Genomic DNA, 15873 nt, shown 5'->3' on the forward strand with positions numbered 1-15873 from the left:
ACCCCAAACCATAAGATACCTAGGAGTAAACCTAACCATAGAGGCAAAAGATCTGTACTCAGAAAACTATAGAACACTCACAAAAGAAATTGAGGAAGACACAAAGAAATAGAAAAACATTCCATGCTCGTGGATTGGAAGAACAAATATTATTAAAATGTCTATGCTACTTAGAGCAATCTATACATTCAACGCAATCCCTATCAAAATACTATCAACTTATTTCACAGAATCGGAACCAAAAATCCTTCAGTTTGTACAGAACCAGAAAAGCCCCCAAATAGTCAAAGGAATGCTTTTTTTTAATCAAAATTTTTTTTTTAGTCAAAGGAATGTTGAAAAGAAAATCCAAAGCTGGAGGCATCACAACTCCTGACGTCAAACTATTTTACAAAGCTGTAATCATCAAGACTGAGTGGTACTGGCATAACTAGATCAATGGAACAGAATAGAGAATCCAGATGGAACTAGGGGATATTATGCCAAGCGAAAGAAGTCAATCCGAGAACGAGAATTATCATGTGACCTCATCCATCTGTGGAATTTAAGAAACAAAATGGAGGACCATAGGGGAAGAAAGGAAAACATAAAACAAGATGAAATCAGAGAGGGAGATAAACCATAAGAGACTCTTAATCATAGGAAACAAACTGAGAGTCACTGGAGATGAGGGGTCTGGGGGGGTTGGGGTAACTGAGTGACAGACATTAAGGAGGGCACTTGATATACTGGGTATTACATAAGAATGATGAATCACTGACCTCTACCTCTGAAACCAGGGATACATTATATGTTAATTAATCAAATTAAAATTAAAAAAAAGAGTAATACATGGTCTGGGTGTCAGCATCAGAGATACAATAGGAAGACTACTAGGTGCCAGGCTATGCCAATGCCTTTTGTAGAACATGCACTTAATAAATGGCAACTGATTATAAAGGAATTCACTCAACCAAGGATGCTTATCTAAGAGGGGGTAAAATGTAATGCAATATTTCCCAAAATAAAGGAAGTTAGTGTTTTTTTGCATGCCTTGGTTTGGGGCCTGTGAAATTCATATCTGTTAAGTCTGAGGCCACATTCTCTTCTCTTACTACACATTCTACATGGACAATTTATGATTTCAATTACTACCTATAAGGTGATGATCATCAAATCATATCTCCACCCTGATCTTTTCTCATGTGTTTCATGTCCACATATGTAGCCAGTTGCCTGCTGGACATTTCCATTGGGATGGTCCACAACCTCTCAAGCTTAGAATATACAAAAACTTCATTCATACTTATCTATAATCAGATCTATAATGACTTCTATGCTTACTAATATTGAATGTCACCACTATGAATTCATTTGCTCAGAGTGGAGACCAAGAATTCATCCTTGACGCCCTCTTCTCTCTTTCTCCTTACCACCTCCCCCCAGTGACCAACCTAATCATTTCTGAGTGCTACAGATTCTAAGTCCCAAGTAGCTCTTGGCTCTATTAACTTCTTTCCTGCCTAATGTCATGTCTCTGGTTGAGATTACCATATCTCCCACATGGATATTGTAGTAATTGCCTCATGATTGTCCTGCCTCCATTTTCGGTATAATGTGGCCAGAATAATTCTTTTAAGACACAAATACGGTCATATCACCACTTGCCCTAAATATTTAACAGCTTCCCATTGCACTTATAGACCTATCTCCTTCATATCATTTATTTATGTTTATTTTTTCCTTCATATGGTTTATAAGTAAGCTGACCATATATCCACTTTCCTGGAATAGTGTCAGTTTATGCTTGTTATTTCAGCATAATTAACAGTCCCTCCTTTCACTCACAAATGTATTCTGCTTTGGTTGATAGATTATAGGGTTGTGCTATATATAAGACTTTTTATTATTTGGGTTTTGCATACCTTTTCATCTTATTTCTCACTATCTCCTACTTATACTCTGTTTTTCCAAAGGCCTTTCAGTTCTGACATATGTGATTCTTTTGCTCCCATACACTTCTTTCCTCCTGAGCCTCTTTGCATCCTTTTTCAATCCTGGGTAACAGCCGCTCATTCTGCAGTCACAGTGGAGCTATATGTTTGTCCTGTTACTGCTCAAAGCTCCAGAATTCCTGCCCTCATGATTCTTCTCACAGCAAAGCCACCACTACACCGTCAACTCTGAGGGCAGGGGTTAGATCTCTTAGACAAAAGGGAGGGCCATCTCTGTGTTGCTTGTACAGTGAACCTCACGGTACATCAGGAATACCTTTTCTCCTCTTGGCTGCCAACAATCTTTTTTTTATGTGATTTTACCTGTATTAACAAAAGGCTGGTGGTAGGGGTATGAGCTCACAGGGTATAAACTTGCCTTGCCTCTTTCTTAGTCCTAGATCCCTTATTCTGCCAGGAACAACCCAAAATGAGCACAAGGCAAGTTACACATAAACTTGTGAAGTGGTAGGTGGTTTGGTACTCTTGAATGTCCATTTCTCATGTCCTATTGGTTTAGAGCATAAGGCTAGGCTTCTCAAGGTAACTCCAAATTTTCTATGAGGATAGTGAAACACACAGTTTTGCTTCCTGGTTGCTTTTGTTTGCATTGTTTTTCTTTGCCTTGATTAGGCATGGCTAGAGCAGAGGTCCACAAACCATAGCCTGTGAGCCAGATTTGTCCTGCTGCCTGGTTTTGTAAATAAAGTTTTGTTCAAATACTTTATTAATAGCCACGCCTACTCACTTACATATAGTCTATGGATACTTTCTTGCTATAACTGCCAAGTTGAATGGTTGCAGCGAAGACCCTATAGCACACAAAACCTAAAATATTTACTATCTGTCCCTTTACAGTAAAGTCCTGCTGACCCCTGGTCTTGTGTCCCAGCCTAGGGGACCTTGGGAAAAGTCTAGGAGCTTGCTACTCCAAGTGTGGTCTACAGATCAGTAGCAGCTGCATCAAGGAATGTATTATAAATATAGAAAATCTTGGGCTCAACCCTAGACCTACTCAATCAGAAACCGTATTCTAATAAGATGGCCAGATAATTTGTATATATGTCAAAGTTGGAGAGTACTCATCTAGTTGCCTTTGGGAGACTCAGGAGAAGCCCAAAGGAAGTCATTCTTCAGAAGGCATTGCCTCTAATGGATACGGAGAGTTTGGATCAAGGCCTACTGTTTATGGATTTCAGGAATATTACTATGCTAACAAGCCATGGGGCTTAACCCTAATGAATAAAACCTTAATATAGAGTCTTAGAACTCTAGAAACTAACAAGGTGGACATTTATCAGTCAGAGAGACTTGAAGTACTCCTCAAATGATACCGTTAGGCAGCCACATACTTTGACTATCAAGGAAGAGGCCAACCCTGAGCAGTTTTCGAATCTGAGAGTGGCTATGGGTGATTAGTGGTTGTAGTCAAAAGCAGTTACTGTTTTATTACATGCCTCAGTACTCCATTTGGTTGATTACAAAATACCCAGTCTCTGTTTGTCCACCTCACTGTTTCTGATTTATATCCCCCCAAGGCTGCGGTTAGTACTAATAGCTTTGATGGAGAGAGGTTTGATAAATAAAAAATAAAAAAGTTATTTGCTATCCATAATTTGTTATGGTGGCTCTAAAATGAAAAAAAAAGTCATGCAAAACAAAGCTATTTTTCTATTGCTCTTGAGACATCACACTGGGCATAATTCCTGGAACCCTGTGAGAATCATAGTGAACAGTGGGACAGCATGATAGCATTTGTTCCAACACAAGAAATAAGTTGATTACCATTAAATAATGCTTCTGCATGAATTCCAGTAAGACTTGTGGAATATTCTGTAAGTTATTTAGGTAGTAAGACCAGGAATGTCTCCAACAGCACATGGTGTTCCTCTTTAGAGCAGGAGATGTGTTTACCTTCCCCAACAATCCAAAATAAAATCTGGAGGACATAGAGTGCTCTCTTGTTATGGTGAGTGGCTCCAGTGTGTCAACCTGGGAAATTTAATCAATCTAATCAGTTCCATCACTGTAACCTTTTGTCACAGTGAGGAATATATAAAAAGTTGGTTTCTCTGTTTTTGTTGCTATTGCTTTGCTAAGATGTTTATTTCACTAACCTTGGGCTTAGATTCCTTTATAAAAGAGGAACACTCTATACACTCTAAATTTATTAGTTTATTAATTGGATAAAAGCATACTTTGGATTTTGTGAAACCTGAATAGAGTAGTCCTAGCCACTTTCAATTCATCACCATAATAGGGGACAGGGTTGGTTTAGAAACCATGGTTTTGATGTCACCTTTTTCTGCCCACACTAAACCCATTTCTATAGCTATTAAATAATAAATGTGAATGATTTTGATATGGTTTTCTTTACCTAAGCTTACCATTTTCTTGATGCAGTGGCAAATGAGTCTGTTAAAATCAAAATTGTGGGATGCCTGGGTGGCTCAGTGGTTGAGCATCTGCCTTCAGGCCGTGATCCTGGTCCTGGGATTGAGTCCCACAGCAGGGTCCCCACAAGGAGCCTGCTTCTCCCTCTGCCTCTGCCTCTCTCTCTCTCTCTCTGTCTCTCATGAATAAATAAATAAATAAAATCTTTAAAAAAATCAAATCAAAATTGTGTCTAAGAGAAAAAAAAAAGATAAACAAGAGAGACTTGGATGTTCCAAAATGGATATTTAAGCCCTTAAATATGAAACTGGTCTTATAGATTCATTAAAGTAGTCAGTCTCTTAACTGAGTAGGGTTGGGGTTGCTGGCCCAAGAGGGTTTACAGACCCAAATTTCAATTGTGCCCGTCGTGTTTCTGAATGACGCAGTGCCCAATAGCTCAGCCAGCAATTACACAGATGTAAGATTCTGGTCTGTTGCAAGTTGTTCTTAGCAAATCCCTTGCTGTTGATAAATACAATCTCCATAACTAGGGAACGGAGACTACCTATAAATGTTCCCCATGTTGAGGGAAAGTCCACCTCCTCTTTTGCAGCAAGCTGTTCTGATCTAAACAAACTCTGTGAACGGATGGCATGCATGTTCTCTCTTTGCCTATTAACTTATTTTAAAGTATCTAAGATTCCAGTTCAGCAAACAGTACCTGCTTTGGGCCGGGTCCTGTGTCAGCATAGGTCCTACAATTACCCTCCTGAGTATTATATTATCATACTCAATTTACAGATGAGAAAAAAAACTCACGATGGGTAAATAGTCTAGCCATTACACTGGGCTGCCTTGTGTTAGGAGTCAGTTAAAAAGACCTCCTTTATTTATTCATTATCAACAAGTAATGATTAAGGCAACTACTATAGAATATGCCAGACACTGTATTCAGTGTTGGGATAAAAAGGTAAATGAGTCACTATTTTAGCCCTCAGGGGGCTCTATGCCAAGCTGGAAGATATGGATTTTGTTTTTCATTACTAATTTGAGTCGTTGTTGTTTTTAAAATCTCTTTTACTGCTTTTACTTGGCATTAGGACTCTACTCACTGCATGGCCCATGTGTAAGACCTGTGTGAAGTGGCTTTGGCAGAGCCTTTGCTCCTTCAATGTTTCTATTTCATGATGGAAATAATAGACATGGAGATGACTAAGCAACTCTAAAGCAATGATAAATGTGCTCATTAGCAACACTAGCTCACTAATTCAAGAATCGCAAATTTTGAAAAATAACATCTATCCAATAAGTAAAAATGAACCTCTAAGTATCCGAAATAGAAGTCACTAAGTCTATTTACCAAGCTCATATACTTTATTTGCAGGAAAACAATCCAGGCCCTCACTTTGAGCCAATTTCCTCTAATCTCACACAAAATTTTAACATGATTGGATATCTGTTTGCAGTTTACAGTAAATTTAAAAAGGAACTTGTTTATCCTTGGGCATTGGATGGACAAAAGAAGAGATTAGATTACTTCCCCCAAAACTTATTATAATTCTGCTGAGGGCTGATTTTGTCCCCCTGAACTGGGAGACAGTATAGAAAATTTGTTTAACAACACAAACACATTTGATTAGACTTTCCCAGGAAGAGCGTGATTGAGTTTAACAGTCTGTTTTTAAAACCACCATCCTTTTTATTGAAAATAACTGCATCCTTCACGGTGTTGCTCGATCATCGCTCGCTGATTGGTGGGCCCTGACATGGCTCTAGTGCATAGATAATGGCTCCAGTCAGTTATTAACTACAGTTTCTGTAAACCAAAGGGGAGTGGTTGTCAGTCATACACCCCCCTTCTGCTCCCACCCCACCCCCTGCCAGTTTCACAGGGACATGGATGTGAGGCGGAAAACATCAAGCAAGAGTTTCACCATCTTTTGGCAAAGCAGTACTTCCTGGAGGCTTGCCTAAGTGGCTGCATGTGGTCAGTCGCTGGACTGGGCTCCTCCAGGGAACGCCTCCACTAATGAGAAAGGAGGCCCCATGAATCAGAGGGAACCGATGGGCCAGCTACATTCAGGGGTGAAACTGCTAGCCATCTGGGCAGAAGGATTATGATCTAGGTGTTAAGAAATTCCATTTCCAGGTGATACAGGGATTAGTTGATTCATTTGTGAAGAGTCTTTTTGTGTAGGAATATGGGACTCAATGTTTCTGAGAGTGGCTTTATAAAGGAATATTATCGAACGGTGGCTCTGTTCTTGAGAGACTAAAAAGGGAAATGAGTTTCTCAACTGAATTTCTTCTTTGACTAATATATATAATCATATTTTGTATTGTTTAGGATTTTGTACAGCTTGTAGCTGATCCAAATATTTGTACTTTACCTTCTCTCATAATGTTCAGTCCATAAAATCATAGTCATCACTAACAGCATCACCACCATTATCATTTTCATCTTTGCCATCGTGATTTTTGGGAGCAGATTAGATTCTACACACATATTAACTCATGGACAACTACCAATAATCCAACGTAGTATACGTTATTATTATCCTGATTTTCCCGATAAGGAATTGAAGCACAAAAAGTTAATGATCCTGCCCAAATTTGCACAAGCAGTACATATCACTGAAGATAATCTCTTAAAGATTTTTATTTATTTATTTATTTATTTATTTATTTATTTATTTATTTATGAGAGAGAGACACAGAGAGAGAGAGAGAGAGAGGCAGAGACACAGGAGGAGGGAGGGACCCCAGGATCTCGCCCTGGGCCAAAGGCAGGCTCCAAACCGCTGAGCCACCCAGGGATCCCCCTGAGGATAATCTCTTAAACATGATTCTATATTGCCTTATAGACCTGGTGAGACCCAAGGGAAATTTTAATGTTAGCCCTTTATTTATATATAAAGTGAGGGAACTAAGGACTGTAGAAAACTGACTTTCCTTTATAGTTCAGCCTGTTCTTGACAGAATTTTGGCTAGAACTTACATTCCTTAATTTCCAGTACTGTACTCTTTCTAATATTATAATTTGTCCCTGTTTTCTAGGTAATGCAAGCTTCACCAGAACGTCCATTTCATAGAGGATGAAAAGAAAGAAACCAAAGCTTTCCATAAACAAAGTGTTTGGTAGGGGCGGTGACTTAGCCTGTTGATCAAAATAGAGCCCTGGGAATATTTTTACATTCATTGCTTACCGTGAAGCCCTGTTAACCTGGATATTTCATGGATGGCATAGGATATCATCGATAGTTAGCCTTTAGGAAAGCCATTTTATTGCCAATGTACTTAATCATGAAGGGTTATAGTCCAGTATTTTTAAACTCATTCTCTCTCTTTTTTTAACCAAGAGTTGAGATCACTTACCCTATTGAGTCACCAGGTATCCCTACCTACACCCATTCTCTTTAATGTCATTTGTAAATGAGTCATGTTGAGTTATGTTGCAAAAACATAGAGTATGCATCCTTCCTATCTAAAACAATAAAGTTAAATATCCACATCCCTGACACCAAGTGGAACAGTACTCGAGTAACTGAACAGAACTTGATTTACCCGGTTGAGTCCTTGGAGGGTTTCATTCCCATCCAGGACTAGTTCTTTAGGCACATGCAAGGTAAGTGACTTTTTTTGAAAATGGAAAACTCATTGTTGGTTAATATCTGTTAAGTACAACCAAAGATTCAAGTACACTAAAGAACATGTGGAAAACATGCTTTCTGCGCATTAGTAGCTGGCATTCTAAAAAATCTGAAAGTGAAGGTCCGCTAGCATTTTAGAGTGCCCGTGGTTTTAACTGTGAAACTCTGTTGAACGTGGGCCTTTGTATAAACTTTGTTAATTACAGAACAGAATTTCTGTATGAAATTGAAGTCATTTTAATCCTTCTTTGTGGTGGAGAATTTAGATTATAAAGTACCCAAAGGACTTCATTAGGAAGCAGCTTCAGTTATAAGCAGGGCATCAATCTACCCATTTTACTTTTGAGCAAGATTCAAACTTATGGGTAAAATGTTCCCTTGAGGCAAGGCAGATGCCTTGAGAAGTTGCATTAATAACTATTTAGAGTAACTGCTTATGATTCATGAGCTAAGTGGGGTTATTTTCCTGTGGCTTACCAGACCATCTGTAAATTGGCCTGACATAGGGCTTCAAAAGAATAAATACATAAGAAATTCAGAGTTAAAATTGAGGCTGTTTTCTTAACTTAATTTGAAACCTCACTTTTTTTTTTTTAACCCAATCAAGTACCTTTATAGCTCCTTATCAAACACTTCTTTTTTATTGAGGTCGAGGTGTAGACTGTAGGTTAATTTTAGCATATAAACTTTGGCATATTGTAAACAAGTACATATTTCTCATTTAAATGTATTTCCTAATGTTTGAGTATATCGAGTAGATGAAGCAGAAACTATGCCTGTTTGGGTAGCTCAGAGAAAAATAATAAAATAGCTTGGTGTTACATAACCACCAGGTCCTTGACTTCTCTATCCTCCACTTACAAATAAGGTCTCAATGACTTGATTTGTAAGACTATACGTACTTAACAATAAATGTAACACACGGCCTTATACAATTCAAACAACACAGAAGTGAATAAAAATTGGAGTGATTACACACTGCCATCTCCTATTTTTCAGGTATCCATAGAGTATAAAAGCCTAAGGCCCTCTTTCATGAACACACCTAGATATGTGCATTTGCATACATATACACAGTTTTTGTTTTATAAACCTTGGGATCAGATTACACTGATTGTATGTGTTTTTTAATCTTAAAAGTGAACATTTATAAAGACTAAATTAATGTTTTCACAACTGCAGACCACTCCATGTACCACTTAAAAAATCGTTTCCTTATTGATAAATATTGAGGTCATCTTCAATATCTTTTTTCTATAAAAATACTTCCTGCTGAAGATATCCTTGTAAATTTCCCAATAACATTCATCATTAAAATCTTAATAGGTATTATTTCTATTTGATTCAAAATTCAAAACATGCATACGAGTATATGGTGAAAAATAATTGCACCCCGACTCCTATTTCCCAACCATTCAGTTTCCTTCCTGTTCTTGTGACTACTTCCCGAGATTTTCTCTGTATGTGTTTATGTGTGTGTGTGGCAGGGAAGGGGGGATGTATACAAAATTTCCCCCCACAAATATTGCCATAATCTATATACTCCTTTGTATTTTGCTTTTTAATTTAATAAAAATGTAGTCTGTTTAAGCTGCTTATTTCTTTTTACCGATTCTGAAGTATTTCTTTATATGGATATATTGAAATTTATTCATCCTTTTAAATATTATATGATCCCTTATTAAGCTGTTTTCCATCTTTGCTATTGTAATGCGATGAATATCTTTATATTAATACCATTTTCACAAGTGATCATTTATTTGTAGCATCATACTTAAGTGTGGAATTGTTGGATCAAAGAGTATGTGCAATTTTATTTTTAAAAAATTAAAAATTGTAAGCTTCCTATGTAGAGTGGATATACCAATATAGTTTTCAACCAACAATGTATAAGAAATACACATATTCATAATGCATTTTCCCTTCAGCTCTGCCCAGCATAAGTTTTCTCTCTCTCCTTCTCTCTCTTTTATCATGGCCAACCTGGTAGATGAAAATATAACCTCATTTTATTATTTTTAAAAATTATCAGTGAGGCTGAGGAATATTTCATGTGTCTAAGAACCAATTTTTAAAAAAGATTTTCTATTAATATTTGACTTCTGTTTTTTCTCAGTTTGGTTATTGGACTCTTCCTACTGAGTTATATAAGTTTAAGGCTTTTGGTCTTTTATTAGTGACATTGGTTGCAAATTCCTAGCCCATTCTTTCCCCGAAGTTACCATTTGTCATTTGGCTTTTGGTCATTTTTGCAATGCAGAAAGTTCTTATTTTTACAAAAAATTTTTAGTGGTTTCTGAATTTTGTTTGACATTTAGAAAGTTTATTTCCTCTTCCAAGTTATTTGAAAAATCACCTGATCTTTTTAGTACTTCTATGGATTATTTTTTTAATCACGTTTGATCTTATATGCTTCTGGAGATCATTCTATTTTTTTCTCTATCAATTTTTCATTCTACTTCTATAGGTTGAACACTCAACTTACAAGACACATACCCCTATTTACTAGTTTTGAGGACCTTAGCCACTTTATTAGTCTCCCTCAATTGTTTTTTGCATATTCTCAAGGGATAATTTCATGAATCATCTAAGTTTGAGACAGGATAATTCCTTGGCAATAATCATAGCTTCTGGAGTCAAACAGACTTTGATTTAAATTCTGACTCTGCTATTTACTAGCTGTGGCACTTTCAGAAAACATGAGTCGATGCTAATGGTCATAGTAGCAGTGATGCTTACATCATAAGGTTTTGGAGAGTATGAGATGAGATGATACATGTCATCCCTGTTACACTGAAAGTTCTTGGCAATGTTAAGCATGATAATCATTATCATCATTATTAACATAGTTATTAAAAATTAATGATATTATTATCATTATGACCATTAAAATCAGTTTGTTAGGTACAGTCCCATTGAAAAGGCTGCCTTTGCTGGTCTGGAAAGGAGCCTGAGTGATGACAAAGGTACATAGAGTGGGCACCTTGTCTCAGATGCTGTCTCCGGACAAGCCACACTCCCAAAGCCACAGTATTTTAGAGCAGGATTATGTTAGAAGATAGAGAAAGGGCCTGTTTCTGATTGCACATTGCCACCTGGACCCTGAAGAGCCTTGCTTATGCTCAGTGTCCACTACATTTACCTAATTATGAGATTCAAACCCAAATCATTAGGCCTGGTGAGTAACACATATAGAATCTGAAGGAGAGTATATTTATAACCCTGAAGAGTATATTAAAAATCTTCCTGGGGATTCACAAAATTCATATATTAGAGAGGAAAGCATAAACTGATTTTAATTTTTAAAAGTGGAGAATTTCTGTTCAATAGACGTCAAAAGCAGAGTTAAAAGGCAACTGTCAACCTGACAAAAAATCTTGCCACATATATACATAAAAAGATATCAGCCTGAATATTTAAGGTTTCATGAAAATTAAGAAGGAAAAAGCATCCTAGTAGAAATCTTAACAATTACAAATGGTTAATAAACATGTTAAAAATGTTCAAATGCAAAATCAGAGACATATTTTTGCCCTTCAGATAGATAAACACTCAAAATACTTACAAGGCAAGAGCATGGGTACGTCACAGGTAGACTGTAATTTGGAAGTACCAAAAAATTATGCAATACACATACTTTGAACCGGCAAATGCCACTTCTGGATATCTTTTCTACACACATAGGGGCACTGAGACATATGCTTAAGGGAATTAATTGCCACATCAGAAAGGAAAAGTGGAAATAATCTAAATATCTAGCAATAGAAAAAGAATAGTTGATATGGAACATTATAAAATGGTTAAAAATCATGTGGTTAAAGTACTGACGAGGAAAGATTTCCCAACATTTATTACATAAATAAGCAAGTTGCAGAACAAAATGTGTAGTGTGATTCCATAAATGATAAATCCTTCAGACAAAAGTATGTATCATATATATATATATATATATATATATATATATATATATATATATATAATTATGTAGAAAAATGTTTGGAAAAAGGCACACCTAAACGTTCATGGGGTGCTTTTGGTAATGAGAGTGGGATCCATGGGGGAGGGGGCATTGGGGAAGTAAAGGAGAGTTACGCTTTTTATTCTCTATGCCTTTCTGTTTATCTATTTATTTTTTAAGATTTACCTATTCATTTGAGAGAGAGAGAGAGCTGCGTGAGTGGGGGGAGCGGCAGGGGGAGAGAGTCCTGCAGCAGCTTCCCGCTGAGCCCCATGGGTGGCTTGATCCCACCTCCCATGAGATCAGGACCCCAGCAGAAACCAAGATTCTGGGGCTCAACCAACTCAGCCCCTCAGGTGCCCCCTGGTCGAGGTTATGACTAGAATGTATTCACAGGTACTCGTGTAACTAAAACTTGAAAACCCAACCACCCCGTATCAATGTCATCCTTAGTCCTGCTTGCTTTGAAGTTTGCCAGCATGATTACTTCCAAAATTTCACCCGAGATGATTCATATTTTCAGGATACAATCGGAAATTCAAATATGAGATCACAAATAATCAGGAAGTGTCTCAGGACTGCTCATCGACAACTAAATTCAGGACTGGCTTCCCCACCGCACATATTCTAAGATCACGCCGAGGCCCTCGATGGAGCTGGAGCCGGAGCCGGAGCCGGAGCCGGAGCCGGCGTGGGGAGGCGGCGGGCGGCCCGCGGCATGCAGGCCCCACCGCCCGCCGGAGCGCGTTCTGCGCCGCCCTCTGCTCAACTCTTGCTCTTTTTTTTTTAAATAAAGATTTGTTTGTTTGTTTGTTTATAAAGATTTTATGTATTTATTCATGAGAGACACAGAGAGAGAGGCAGAGACACAGGCAGAGGGAGAGGCAGGCCCTAGGCAGGGAGCCCGGCGTGGGGCTCGATCCCGGGACCCCAGGCTCACGCCCTGGGCGCAAGGCAGGTGCTCAACCGCTGAGCCACCCCGGCTGCCCTTTTGCTCTTTAACATATAAGAAAAGCTGGCGGAATGAAACTCCCGTGGCCGTATTAACATTGTGAAACTGACTTAAAGCAGTTGTTTGGCAAAGCCATTGCACAAGGATGTCGTCAATCTTTCCTGAAATTTCGTGGGAAGGACACTGACGCCCTAACATCCCTGCATGTTCTGCCTCCAAGACTGGCCCCTTCGGTGTGTGCTTTGTTTTCCAGCTTCTGACAAAGATGAGAGTCCAAAAAGTATTCCACTTGCGTCTTCTCTGTCCACACTCTGTCTGAGCAAAGTTAAGGCGAGCCCGGGCGGTGCAGAGCAGTGCTCAGCCGTCGGGGCGGGGCGGGGCGGGAGGGCCGCAGGGGGGCGGGCGGCCGCGGGGGCGTGCGGGGGCGGGCAGGAGGGCGCGCGGGCCAGAGGGGCGGAGGGCCCCAGGGGCGAGCTGGCCGCAGGGGGGGCCGCAGGGGGGGCCGCAGGGGGGGCCGCAGGGGGGCCGCAGGGGGGGGCCGCAGGGGGGCGCGCACGCGGGGCAGGGAGGCCGCGGGTCAGAGCTGCAGATTTTCTAACTGCCAGAGAGAAGTCAAAAGCCCTGATTATATGCGACCTTTTCCAATGTTTAGACACTGGGAAGTAAAAAATATACATACATACACAATATAGTGCGTGAAAATCAGTGCCGTAAGCTCCGGGCGGCAGACTGGGCTTCCGGGCCTCCCCGGGACGAGGGAGGGGCGCGGCTCCCCGCCCTGAGCCCGGGCACCCTCGCCGCCCCGCCCCTCCAGGGGCCCGCGTGGAGCCCGCCTCGGGCCGACCGGCGCCCCGAGACCCGGCGGGGGCAGGAGGGCGCCCCCGGCCGTGGGTGGGCGTGGAGAACGCGCGCGGCCTCTCGGCTGACCGTGCCCCCCGGGGGGGATCTGTAGTTTTTAATTTTTTTTTTTTTTTTTTTTTTTTTTATTATAGTCACGCACAGAGAGAGAGAGAGAGGCAGAGACACAGGCAGAGGGAGAAGCAGGCTCCATGCACCGGGAGCCCGACGTGGGATTCGATCCCGGGTCTCCAGGATCGCGCCCTGGGCCAAAGGCAGGCGCCAAACCGCTGCGCCACCCAGGGATCCCGGATCTGTAGTTTTTAAAATGATACTTCGATTCCTCATGGTGTGACCCACCTTCTGCTCCAGCCTCCTCCTCCACTGCATCCTGCCTCTGACGCGAGGTGCCAGCGACCCCAGCGGGGTCCGCGCTGCTCCCGGTGCGTCCCGGCGGCCCGGCCTGCGGCCTTCCTTCTGCAGCCTCCCTCGCCCACGCCGCCCCCCGTGGCCGACTCCGGCTTTCTGCTTAGGCCCAGCTTGGACATCTGCCTCCCAGAGGAGGACTTTTCCCGCCTCCTCTTTCATTTCAGAATGGATGAAGTGCCTTGTGCTTCCTCATAGAAGCATCCTAAGGATACCCCCATCATAGCACGTGCTCCATATTATTGAAATGATCAGTTGACACTTGCCATTTCCTCCCTAGACTGGAAGCTTTCCCATCTTGAATATTTTATTCATATATGTGTAACTGTGCAGTGTATTATCGATTATATATCTAAACAACATATGGTACAACTGCAGTGCTGAATTAATATTTATTAAATTGAGCTATTCCATTTTTATTATGTATAGCCTTGTAGTATTGTATTTGCATTGAAGACTTTTCTTGATGAATTAAAAAGATGTTAAAGCATAAAAGTGCCTTAGGAATTCTCTTATCAATATATTTTTCACGTAATTATAACTAAGAGGTTTCTGGTATCAGACTGTCTGGGTTCAAATTCTGACTCCAACACTTCCTAGCTTTGTGAAATTAGACGTAAATTCTGAGTTTCAGATTCTGATGTGAAAATGAGGTCAAGAATACTGGGTCCTTAATAGGGATAATAGGTTGGTTCAATGAGAAAACCTACTTTAAGTGCTTGGTAAAATTCTTATCATGTTCCAAACACTAAATAAATGTTAGTTGTCATAATAAATTAAGTTGTTTGCCCCTAAAATAATAGTACTTAGTGGAAGAGCCAGAAGGAGAACTCAATTTGTTATCTCAACAATTTGATTGATTCTCTTCTATGGCAGACTAGATGTTTCCTAGTTCTCGCATTGGCCTACCCACAAGCACCTAATACCTAGTGTGTTTTCTCAGATGAGGGCTTTTTGCTAGAGCTTTTAAAAGTAAATGCTAGGTAATGGGAAAGTTCTCTAGCAAAAACAAAATGAGAACAACAACAAAACAGTCTGGACTGAGTGAATCGACAAATTCTTTTTCTCACATGTAATATATAATGTAAAACATGTACATAAGCTACTAGATACATTCGAATCAAGCTTGCCTACAGTCTTTAAAAAAAAGTCATCCAAGGTGAAGTGTTGAGAAACGTGTCCAGCTATGTCCTCTTAATGACACTGTGCTTATAAAATGGCCAGCATTGCAAATCCTTGCTAAAATCATGACAAGTATTTGAGTCATAATCATTGTGAATAGTGAGAATAAATTACTCTTCTAAACATTATCTGTAGCATTTCACATTGTTGAAGTTCTTGTTTTTAAACCAACTGTTCAGGATTCTTAAGTATCTGAAGAAACCAAAGAATATTGTACCATTGCAGTGGGGCAACCAATTGTGTATCTCTTCAGCTTTATATAGAATGTTCTGTTTGGTGAAGTGTCTGGCATCAATTTCCTTGTCTTGCCTATAGTATTTCCTATCTAGGCGTTAAGACATTATTTCATATTAGCCATACTCTTTGGAAGCTGATTAATTTGATCATATATGTACAAATTGATATAGACTATATATCATATATGATAAATTAATCATTTTTAAATAATTATTTTAAAATTAGTTTTAATAGATATCTATTAAATGTCTTGGGATAATTCCAGCTTTGAGGCTGACAGAA

The 15873-nt window shown here is 39.7% G+C and overlaps 1 long non-coding RNA gene across 1 annotated transcript in view; it reads right to left on the reverse strand.

The window, feature by feature from the left end:
• Positions 1–14286, reverse strand: part of LOC140624478 (uncharacterized) — a 114311-nt gene extending 100025 nt beyond the window's left edge. Inside the window, exon 1 of the long non-coding RNA XR_012023955.1 lies at positions 14107–14286. This is a non-coding gene — a long non-coding RNA (uncharacterized lncRNA). The remainder of the gene's footprint in view (positions 1–14106) is intronic.
• Between the last annotated feature and the right edge of the window lie 1587 nt (positions 14287–15873).

The sequence above is a fragment of the Canis lupus genome, chromosome 34 (genome assembly GCF_048164855.1).
Source record: "Canis lupus baileyi chromosome 34, mCanLup2.hap1, whole genome shotgun sequence".
Lineage (NCBI taxonomy): Eukaryota > Metazoa > Chordata > Mammalia > Carnivora > Canidae > Canis > Canis lupus.